This window comes from Pangasianodon hypophthalmus, chromosome 6 (genome assembly GCF_027358585.1).
Source record: "Pangasianodon hypophthalmus isolate fPanHyp1 chromosome 6, fPanHyp1.pri, whole genome shotgun sequence".
In the NCBI taxonomy this organism is placed as follows: Eukaryota; Metazoa; Chordata; class Actinopteri; order Siluriformes; family Pangasiidae; genus Pangasianodon; species Pangasianodon hypophthalmus.
Genome location: NC_069715.1, coordinates 4,887,093 through 4,899,808, shown reverse-complemented (window position 1 = coordinate 4,899,808; position 12,716 = coordinate 4,887,093).

The following is a 12,716-nucleotide window of genomic DNA, read 5'->3' as shown; positions in this document are numbered from 1 at the left end:
AACTCTAATGACAATTCATTGGTAGAGGAACAGAGGTGTAACACTACTCAGCTAGCTTTATTTATTACCTTGGCTTAGGATGCTATTAAGTAGCTAGTTATTTATATTTGCTAACCTGCTCACATACACCACACAGCTCCTTGCTGTGACACCAGCTAGCTAAAAGCAAGATAATATCGTTATAGAAGTACTATTTCTTTATCAATAACTAATAAACTGGCAAAACACAATCTTTACTTCCATTATACACAGTCTTTTACTCCTCACTTCAGTAACACACATTCTCTCTGTCTCTGTACAATTATATATTCAGCAGCAGTGCTCACAGCTGTTATGTGGAGGTGTCTCTCCACATAACATTTCATCTCTCTCTCTCTCTCTCTCTCACACACACACACACACACACCTCTTTTCCTTCACACTCTCATTCATGACATAGATAAGGCATTGAAAAATGAGGCTTGGGAAATAGAGCCCATTGAAAATCTCAGACATTCATATTCACTCATCAATATGGCAATGCTCTCTCTCTCTCTCTCTCTCTCACACACACACACACACACAAGGGACGTAACCGAATATGAATACATTATTTAAAATGAAGATGGTGTGTTCTAAATGGATACAAATACAGGAAGTGCACGATTTGTTTGAGATCAGGGCATCTGGTTGAGACTACAGGTGTGCACTGAGACTGGAATGGAGGCAATGAAAAAGTCGAGACTATGTTCATTAATATGCATTTACAGTGTTTGTTCATTCATCCTTAGTAACTGCCTGGTCAGAGTCGTGGTGGTTTAAATCAGCCTACTAGTTTATATTTTGGGAAATAGAACCAACTAAAATCATTAGAAAGTAGGTACAAACAAAAACAATAGCTGCGCAAATGGGATTTAAAAAAAAACAACAAAAAATATACAGTCCTGCACACATCCCTATGAACTAAAGTGATGTAGCTGAGGTTGAGGAACAATCAGATACAGAATTCACACACCATGCAAAACAAACAAACAAAAAAAAGAGATACAGAAAAGAAAAGTTTCAGGCCACACCCACTTCAAGGTTAATTCCGAATAGAGATATAGATATGGATATTTGGAGCACTCAGCAAATACTGATACTGACACTGGCATTGTATTATAACCCTAACACACACACACACACACACAGATTCTATACTGTACATCTCAATATTATGCCTCTCTCTCTCTTTCTCATACACACACACACAGAGACAGAAGCAGACACAGGCTCCCCTGGCAGGCTGCCTACATGGACGGACTCTTAATCAGATTGTCGATGGTGGATGATGAGATAGTTACTGGGCTGGTGGAGAGAGCGGCTCTCGGCATTCAGACTCAGTTGCAGCCAGCAGGTTAAGCACACCTATAGGGAGAGAGCAGTGTGAAAGGCATTATGCATACTAATGAATAATGAGTTGTTGGGGACACAAATATTTTGCCTTGCATAGGGATTCACTATCTTAGAATTTTCCCCCATTTTGTAGTGTTACAACCTGTAACTGAAATGTACTTAACACCCTAGAACTGAAATGTACTTAATTGGGATGTTATGAATTTACACAAAATACCCCAAAATTATTTAAAGAAACAAAACAAAGAAATAAACAAATAATTATGATTGCATAAGTATTCACCCATGTTGGTGAGAAACCTCTAAATTAGCTCTGATGCAAACAGTTGCCATTAGAAGTCAATAAATAGTTGAATGGTGGGGACCTGTGTGCAATTAAAGTGTCACATGATCTGAATATTAATACACCTATTTCTGGAAGAAGAAAATGGAAAGAATATGGTAAAATTATGACTGTCTAGAGGAAGCTGTCCAAGAAAGGTCAATGACTGAGTAAATTAAGCATTAGTCAGAGAAACGGCTAAGAGGCCATGGGTTACTCTGAAGGAGTTGGAGCGATCCAGACCTCAGATGGGAGAAGTTGTTGACAGGACTACCATAGCCTGGATAAAAGAGTTTGGAGATAAAAGAGTTTGGAGCTCCATTTGGAGTTTGTCAAAGACATGTTGGAGACTCAGCATACATGATAATATAATTAAATAATAATAAAAATTAAACTTTTGACCAAATTTGGAAAAAAACCAAAACTGCTTATCCTGAAAACACTATTCCCACCGTGAAGCATGGTGGTGGCAGTGTCATGTTGAGAGTTACCCTTGGCTCCTGCTTGCTTCTCTGACTAATACCCTCCTTACCAAGTAACTGACAATTTTGCTTTATTCTTTCCTTTTTTAAAGAATGGATGTAATGGCTCCCTGTAGGATGTTAAAAGATCTAACAAAGAAATCTCCTTGTTCTTCATGATGGATATGTTCTCTAACAAACTCTAGAGCCTTTCATGAACAGGTGTAGTTATATCAAGATCACACTTAAATTGCTCACAGGTGAACTCCATTCAGTAAATTCACACATTTTATATGAAGTATAGTCACAATTAAGTCCATTTCAGTTCCAGGTTGTAACACTACAAAATATGAGAACGTTCAAGGGGTGTGAATACTTATGCAAAGCACTGCAGGTAAAGGACTGCTCTCTGTGCTGTTATCTTTAGGTATGTATCACTGTAACATTTATAGGCAAAGTAATGGGGGATGAAACATAGTTTGTACCATTCACTGATTACGAGCCTCTCTTCATCTCCATCTTAATCACCAGAATCTGTATGTGTTCCCTCAGCCTGAGGCTCAGATTGATAAGGCTCTGAGCCGAATGTTTGCTCATCCGGCTCATTATTGTTATTATTATCACATACAGTGTTATTCTGGTAGACAGAAGTCTTCCACTTCACATGATCTCTCCAACTACACATCTTGACATCTGCTGTCACTGTTTATTATAAGCATAAAGCCTTATTCTCGTGATTGCTAATGTTGACAAGCCCTCCCTTCCTCGCTCTTAGTAGTGCATATTTTTCTTTTTCACATGATTTTCAAATACACGATTCATTTATTTTCAGTATTATTTCAGTATGTTTTTTACATTATTTTTTTAACGTATGATTCGTTTATTTTCACTTGTGATTTTGACACAATTCAGTTATTTTCATAGGGCTCATTCATTTTCACATAATCTTACTAAACCTCTATTGTCTGCTTGTTGTATCATTTTTGTACACTAGAAAACAGCTTCTGCTATTTGCTTGATTAAACATACTACATAAAGAGCACACTGCTCTTAGGTGACCGTGTGATGTGGAAATTATGAAACAGTAAACAGCAGTAGAATATTCATGAAGACACTCCCTAATCATTCATGGCTGAAGGTCAGAGGAAACACACAGAGTGTGAAATAACACAAAACAAACAGATCCATAATGACCCACAAGTACATTTACTGAGGAAAAAAATGGCATTAAATATACATAAACTGAAATACTGACAATATACTATGCATATATTTTATGCTATATGGAATTTTGCCACTTTTCATTTACTAAGGAATATATCATCATAGAGTTGCTTATTTGTAGTTTATACCACAGAACTCTGATTGGGCAGAAGGTGTTGATTAATTTTCTATAACAGCAGCTCTGATAATAGGGCAGCTGCAAATCACAGGTTAATATTAATGTGCTTGTTCTAATATGTTATCATTTCTGTTTACACAGGAATGGTGTAAGGGTATGCTGTGTATAAACACATTTAAAATATATGTAATTAAGATATGGTGAAGTTTTCTGTGTGGAGATGTATATTTAACATTTATGGAAGGAGTCTCCAGTGTCAGCGCTTTGTAACAGTCAGAGGTACAGGACAGATGAGGTTACGGTTTACAGTTTCTTAATAATTGAGCAGTTGCAGTATCCATTTGAGGGTTAAGGGTAATGGTTAAGGTCCCATTATAGGCCAGTGATTGGCTAGTTGCACTAGTTCCTCATTTCCAATGCTTTTATTTGTTGTTTCTGTCTTAAGCTTCCCGCCTCTGCCTGTTTATCTGGATTTTTGGGTTATAGATTTGCCAGTGCCTGCCTGTTTCCTGACCTTGCCTATGGATGTTTGCAACAATTCTCCAGTAACCTCTAATAAAATTCTTGTATTTAGAGCCACACTGTTTTCCCGAGCCCTACTTGTTACAAGTGTGGACTGAAAGGTTCAAGGCATACTAGGTCAGCCCTGGGAAGACATGCACTGCACAGCAGGGTGCACTTTTAGACTTAAGTCAGCGCTCCTGAGGGAGACGTGTCCTGCATACCGATTCATTGCATTCTACATAGAGAAGGAGAGACAAACAGGAAGACTGCATACTGGAGTCTAGTGCGTCTTCCCTGTGAAATATTCACTGGCCTGCCATGACATGTACACGTATACACACCATACAAGTAAAACAGATGTATCACACATTTAGCATTTAACATTGGAGTACATGAGTACAGGTTATCACGCAAAAATTTGCCACTCTGACACACACTGTCACTGATAGGCTGCTTGAATGTACAGTCTGGGCTGGAAAGAAATCAGCCCCAGGCTCCTTTCCTGCTTCTTTATACCATTCTATGTGCTTTTTTTTTTACAGCCCCTGGTGGTGGTGTTGTGCTCGATTCCACAAAAATCCAAAATAATGCACTTTATGAAATTTGATAACACCATATAATCTGATAAAATCTTAGGCTGAATGCGAGGAGGGGCTTAGCCATGCTAGTCTATTTATACTGGCCATCCCTGCTTAGAACAGAGTAGCATGAAGTGGTAATATACTTCTCCTTAAATATTCCCTCATGCAGAATGTCTGAATGAATTATTGAAACATACAGGATGAAGAAAACAAGCTAAAGTTTAAACCCATGTAAGGTGAAGCGGAAAAGTCAGGAGAAGCAGAAGGAAGAACAGGGGAAAAAAGACCTGCGTGTTGAGAGCGTAACCTTTACTGAGCCATCTGCAGACTGGCCACTGCAGGGGTACACACGCCCACGGTGTCAGGCTCCATCCGGTCTAGAGTGATTACTGCGTGCACTGTGCGTCACTGGGTATGACCTGAGTTTACGTCACAGCGTGTGTGTGTGTGTGTGTGTGTGTGTGTGTGTGTGTGTGTGTGTGTGTGTGTGCGCGTGTGTGTGTTTGCCAGAAAGTGGGGATTGTAAGTCATGGAAGTGATACAGAGAAGAAAAGGAATACAGAGAAGGATACAGAGAAGACAATGCTTTATGATGTTATTTGCCCTGGACACATATTTATGCAACTGATATATTGTTTCACATCACACTTTTTAGTGATTTTATAGTGAACAGTAGTTACTAGACTGATGTACCTAATAAACTGACAGTGCATGTGTCAGATACAATATACATAGCTTAAAGGTGAAAACACACCCTTCATTCTGCAGTGTAACACTTTCAGTTCTTCTATGTACATTATATGACACAGAGATGAATTTGTATTTTTATGACTTATGGTTTCGTCTTAATTGGCTGATTTGTATTGTAATGCAGACTGTTATTCTGCATATCTGTTGAATTCTCTAATCTGATTGCTCTGAAGATGTTGATTAATTTTCTATAATAGCAGCTCTGTCAGTAGTGCAGCTGCAAATCACAGTTTTATATTAATGCTCTCATTCTAATACGTTAATCTAAGACTAAAAATAATAATAAATGACTTAAAACTTAAGTTTTTTATAAGTAGAAGTTTATTTAACATTTATGGAAGGAGTCTCCAGTGTCAGTGCTTTGTATCAGCACTTTGTTTTCCGTGTTCAGGACAGAGGAGTTTACACTTTGCAATTTCTGGGTAAAATGTTTTTCTTGTCTTATTAACTTAAAGAGAGGGAAAAAAGAGATGCTGGTGATGGAGTGACTGTTTATGGCTGCTGTAACATAAGTGAGAACAGGAAGCGACTTGTCACTATATGACACTGTTCTTTAATTCATGAAAAATTGTAATCATTGGCAAATTGCTATGGATAAAACACCCAGTGATGTGTCATTATTAGAAAATAATCAACTTTGGGGTGGTAAGAATAACTCTACCTCTCATCATTATTTTCCTATAACAGGTTTCTTTTCCTTATTTTATAGACAGTAGAGACAATCAGAATAATATCCTATATTATATATAACTCTGTAATAACTTTATGTAAAATAAACAGCCATCACACACAAAAAAATTTACATCCTTGACCCTTATACTGTATGTACTGTGTACAGTTAATGGATAGACCAATAAACTTTATAGATATATCTACTAAATAATAAACTGGTAAGTCAGTATGTGTTGATATATGCAGTACATCATTTAATACATTTATACTGAATTATTAGTGCATTAATACTATATTATATGACTTTTATTAAAAAGGCCATTGATAAAGTGATTATGAAAGAATGTTCACTCATCAATTTCTCCACATTATTTGGAATTAGTTCCTCATTTTCAAGCTCACTTTAAGTGGAAGACAGCAAAAAAAAAAAAAGTGGATACATGACTGTTTTTATAACTACACAAGCCACTGATGCTGCTTTTTTATGATAAAGTATAGATTTACATATTTTGTATTCTGTATTGTACTTCCATGAGCAGGCAAATGCCCAAAGACCTCCAGGAAGATGATTACAGGCATGTAAAATCAGCTTTAACACCCACTGTGTGCTCAGTATGCAGGCATCTTCCTACAAGCCTCCAGTTCCCAGGTGCTTACAGCAAAGCGATGTAAACTGTTGTCCATGTAAGAAACAACACAAATTTTCACCTCCCTAGCATGCATACACGCTCACTCACATTCACACACACTGACTGAAGCACACTGGAGGTCATTTAGGGTTTGAAGAATGTGTCGAATATAAAGTTTTATAACAGATGGAGCTGTTTTAAGTGCCTGCTATTGAAAGGTTGTTTCAAGTGGTTAGGACATGTGAAAAGCAATCACAAGCAACCTTCAATCATGCCTCTTTCTTTGGTAACACAAAGACTGGTTTCTATAGAGCTGCTGAAGGTCACTGAATGCAAACAGATCAGATTTAACAGGGAGGACAGAGCAGAACACATTTTCTTTCTGTCTGTCTTTCTTTCTCGCTCTCCACCATCACATAATCAATTTTTACCACTTGCCCAGAATCTTTAACGCTCCACAACTTCCACTATTTTTATTAAGGACATTACTACAGTCTCTGCTGTAAGAAATAGTCCAGAGCCCAGTATAGGCTTTTTTTTTTTTGGTTACAGGCTTATACAAAGGCTATTACATGCATAAAGGCTGTTAGGAAACCAAGAAATTCATAACTATGGTTCAGGTTCACACAACTTAGTGTTGATTGTGATTATGATGTTGACTATGATTCAGTGTAGACTGATTTCAGTGGTCAAGTAACTCATCTACCAGTTCGTCTTATATAACTAGCTATAGTTACATAAAGAGGTACGGTTATATAAGTAAACACTGAAAGGGAAAATAGGTATTTGGAGACTTTTTTTGGTTATACTTCCAATGTACGCACATAATGTCTTTTGACTTTGCACTTATAAATATGAACAAAAATAAGTAAAAAAAAAGGATATAAAAGAAAAAAAAAACATATTCTGTAACAAGGTTTCACACCTCACTCTCAGACTACTGATAAAGAAGGTAAGTGAGAAGTCAGCAGTCAACTGAACAGAGTTGCAGGATGACCTGAAAGCAGCAGGAATAACAGTTAGACAGAGAACGATAAGTAATGAACTGCACCGCAACTGGCATGTGTGTATATCATGTGTAAGTATATATACTGAAATACATAGAAATAGCTTTGAGACAACCAGTGTGTTGACGTGTATCAGTGGAATTTTTTGGTGCAATGCAACTTCCTAAATTTTCACTTTTTAGGGAAACATACTCAAATGTCACTCAGATACATGCAAAAGAGAAGCATACTGCAGTTCAGGAAAGTCTGAAGATTTTGGAGCTGTAAGTACTAGAAAATGTCTCCATGTGAAGGAACTGTAGCATATTGTGTTACTACTGGTGAAGCAATCGAAGTGTGGATGAAAGCAAACACTGTGTTTATTCAGCTTACTCTTATTCATCAATTTCTTCACATTTATTTAGAATTGGGTCATTTAAAGTAAGTAGCTCCTCATTTTCCCTTTCCACCTTAAGTGGAAGACAGCAAAAGAGGTGGATACATAACTGTTTTCATTAATATGCAGCCCACTGAAGCAGTTTTTATAATAATAGTAATTAATAATAATAATAATAATAATAATAAGGTATGGATTCACTTATTCAGTATTTTCTGTTGTACTTCCATGAGCTCAGTGCACTCCTGCACAATGATTACAGTAATTAAAAGCACCTTTAACACCTGCTGTGTGCTCTGAAATATTGCCTTTTTATACAGGGGGAGGTCTCCACCTCCTCTCAGCACAAACTCGCCAAAATGAATCATGTGGCGACATCTGGTGGTCAAATCCTGTTATTACACGCATTGATGAAGACGCTTGATGCTGTGGTACAAATATGATTTTTTTTTTTTTTAAATAAAAGTCCTCTTTCCTTATAAAAAAAAAAACTTTTCCCTCTTTCAGTTGGATGCCATCTCACTATTACACTGTTTCACTGTATCTCACTATGGCTTAACAAAACATCTAGTAAATATCAGAATTATTGCCACTGTTTTACACACAATGATCAAAATTTTCCACCAAAATAATTACTTAACTTACCTCTAATAAAATATTTTACATCATAGTATTGCTCTCTTTTCATACATTTTCATTTTCAGTGCTACTTAGCGCAATGAGGCCGGTCCTTGGGTAAAAAAAATAATAATAATAACTCATGAAAACTGTGGTCTGGATATTTATCTTTTATCACTCTATTCCATTGTATTTGTCCTAATTCTTTTATATCATTAAGGAGATATTATAACAATGAAGGTGTAAACTTTTGCTATTTAGTCTTGCTATTTTTACTGTTATTTACTTATTATTATTGTATATTATTTTTAATTGAACTGCTGCTATTATTATTGTTACTGTTGATTATAGGCAGGTGAAATCACCTTTAACACCTGCCGTGTGGTAATTACTGAGAGTTATAAAAATTTAGTTTTTATATTATTGATATAATTGCTAATTTTGCTGTTATTGTTGTTTTTATATAATTCTGACTTTTCAATGTAGAATTGAATTGACAATGCAGTAATAGCAGTGATAAAATATTAATCTCTCTCTCTCTCTCTCTCTCTCTCTTTCTCTCTCTCTCTGTAAGTGTGTGTATGTGTGTGTTGTTTAATGAGCGGTGGATAACTAGTCAACACCTGCAACCTGGGGAATTTTATGCTTTCTTCATTACTCGAAATTAGGCCCAGTGTGGGACTCTAATGATCTTTAAATGCTACTGACACTAAAGAATGAAAGACAGATATGTATTTGGTAGTAAGTAAAAGAAAAATTCGACATGGGACACGGAAAAATAAATGCTGCACTGAATGTAGTAGGTTTGTGTAAGTAGATAATGTCTAAAAAGCTGTTGCAGGAGATGCAATGAATTAACACTATGTTTTATAAAAACTTTCACTTGTGCTAAGTTACATTTTAAATGTTAATAGTTATAGTAGTATAATAGTGATAGTGTATATTAAAATACACCAAAATATGTGGGAGGGATCAATCTCTCTTTTTTAAAAAAAATATATATACATTTTAATATACATGTTTGTGTATTTTAAGTAGCAATATGTGAATATTTTGAATATTTTCTTTTGTGCGGTGCTGTGGACACTTTATTAAGAGATTGTCTCTTTTGTGCTGTGGGTGTTATTCTTTCAGAAATCAGGGCTGTTATTTCTAAAATTTGTTGGAGCCACTGTTTCAACACAGGGCTTTCAACAGACAGTTCTCCTGTCGCCAGTGGGACTAGATTGGAATTAACCTTCCACATTCTTCAGATTCCTGGTATTTCTCCAGATTCTAATATTTCTGCCTTCTAATGTTTGCACCACCACTTCGGTTACCACTGCTGTTCCCGATTTACTGAGAAATTTGTACGAATTCGATGCACAGCTCGAGTCTCAACCAGATGCCCTGTGAACCTTTCTGGCAAGCTTCCTTAAAAAGAATAGCACAGCTCTTATTTGTATCTGTGTCTCTATCTGTATCTGTTTAGAAGCATTAACTGATTAATTAATGCATTCTGAATAATGTATTCGTATTTGGTTATATACCTAGATGTACCATTTCTATCCTGATAGGTGTGGTCTCCTCCAGGATGACCACACCCACACCCACGTAAGGGCATATGCTATAGCATTTGCAGTCATCAGATCTCAACCCAGTTGAAGACTTATAGGAGATTTTGGAACGACGTGTTAGAGCGCACCATCATTAAAACACCAACTAAGGGAAAATCTTTTCGTAGAACAGTGTTCATTGTTCTAGTACAGTTCCAATAGAGTTGTAGAATCTTTGGGTAGCTCATGGTGGGCTAACACCTCCAGATGGGTGACAAATTAAAGGAAAAATCAACATAAACATAAACATAAAGTGTGGTGTTGGGCCATAATGAGCCACCCAAAGAGCTTCAGTGCACCTTTGCAAAAAAAATTCTACTAGTCTCTGGAAGTGTATTGGGTAAATGGTGCTGCATCTCTCCATAACACTCCTAGAGACATGTAACACCTTACTAATACACTTTATGTTGGTTTTCCTGGGTAATTTGTCACCCACCTGTAGGTGTGGAGAGGCTTGGACACTAGAGGGCAGCACTCTCTAATAGTATCTAAAAATGATGTAAACTACAGTAGATTGATTCTTTAGATTCAATATTAAAAGCTTCATCTTACATCCTAGTCTTGGAGCTACATTTACTTCTAGCTGAATAAGGCATCAACTTAGCTGGGTTGCAAACACCAAAAGCTCTCTCTCTCTCTCTCTCTCTCTCTCTCTTTCTCTCTCGCTCCCTCTTAACAGTCACTCAAACCAAGTCTTTGTCTTTCTCATTCTCATATGCACGTACAAGCCCAAGCAGGCAGGATGTAATATTCTGTGGTCAGGCAGCCAGACTCTCATTCTCTTTCTCTCTTCTACATAACATCGCTCCCTGTGGATTATGTGGCCTGTGGTTTCCTGCTTCACGGACAACGTCTGCATGAAAAACACTGATTGAAATGACAGTGCCAGCTCTGGCACTGAGCGGAGGTAATAATGCAACTCCAGGCTTCAGGCTTCAGGCTTCATAGCTGTCATCCGTATTTGCTCTTGTTTTGCCTCCCTGATAATCATGTTCCTCACCCTGCACTGAAGTCTGTGCGTTAATTACTGGCTTTAATAAACACTCACACGTGCAAAAGTTCACACTCCTCACATCTCATTCTAAAATGATTAACACATATCATGTTAGAGTCCCACCCAGCGTGTATTTCCACCTCACACACAGTGCTCCTGGGATAGGCTCCAGATCCACCCTAACCCTGACCAAGATAAAGCGCTTACTGATGATGAATGAGTGAATATCATGTGGCACCAGTTTTGGTCTCCAGTTTGACACACACAACAATGAACAGCTGGTATTGTGTGAGTGGTAGATAATTAACTGCAGTGCTGTTGAAGTCTCGATCCTGATTGGTCAGAAGCTGCTGATTCATTTTCTATAACAAGAGTAGTTCCAGCTGTAATTCAAATCACAGGTTTATATTTATGCACTCATTCGACTATATTATCGTTTCTATAGTAACAGTTTACACAGGGACTTGTATTGTGGATGTTACGCAAAAACAGATTAAAGCCGGTGAAGTTTTCTGTGAAGAGATGTTTATTCAATATTTACGGAAAGAGCATCCAGTGCCAGTGCTTTGAAAAGTCAGAGGTAATCTGTAAATTTAAGAGGGATAGTGGTGCTGTAGAGGCCATGTCAAGATCGAGTCCAAATAAAAGCAACACTGAGTCAAGAGCGATACCAAAATACATCAAATTGTCAAACATTATTTTTACAAACTCTCAGTTGAGACCAAGACATATTTAGTGAGACCAATGCCCAAGTCAGAGACAAGTCCAAATACAAATGCCAGTAATTCAGAGACAAGTCCAAGTCAATAGAGAAAATGTCTGTAAACCAGACATGAATACAAGATCAGACTCCAGTCCTAGAGCCCTACAGCAAAGTCTTTCCTGTTTGTCTGTAACATGGCAAGCTGCTTTTTTTTTGCATTATTAACTTCAAGAGAGAGAGAAAAAAAAAGCTGGCGAAGGAATAAATGTTTGTGGCTGCTGTAACGTAAGAGATCACAGCAATTTCCACAAGAGTAAATGTAACTATAAATAGTCAAAAAACTAAATTTGCAATAGTATAAGCTTTGGTATACTTGTGGTGTTATTGGAAAATAATCAACTTCCGTGCGGTAACGTGTTTTATTCCTTACATCTTTAACTGATAGTAATTTTCATTTAATTGAACTAAAGCATACTGTACCATACTGTAAAGCATTACTATAACATTTGAATGACTCAAACACTGTCTAGGTGAATGTGAAAGAGTTTTCATAAACGAATCCTAAACCTTAAACCAGTGTTTTCTAATTCTAGTCTCGTATTAAATCTGGACTTCTCTTCTTAGAGTTTTTACACCAGTCTGAAATCATCAGATTCCTTCTATCAGCAGCGTTGTGCTGTACTAATGTGTAATTAAGTGAACAGTAGATTCCTTTCTTCAGTAACATATTTGAAAAGAATGAAAAGTTCTGCCAGTGGAAAATTCTTCTAGGTGCACATTGTTCCAAA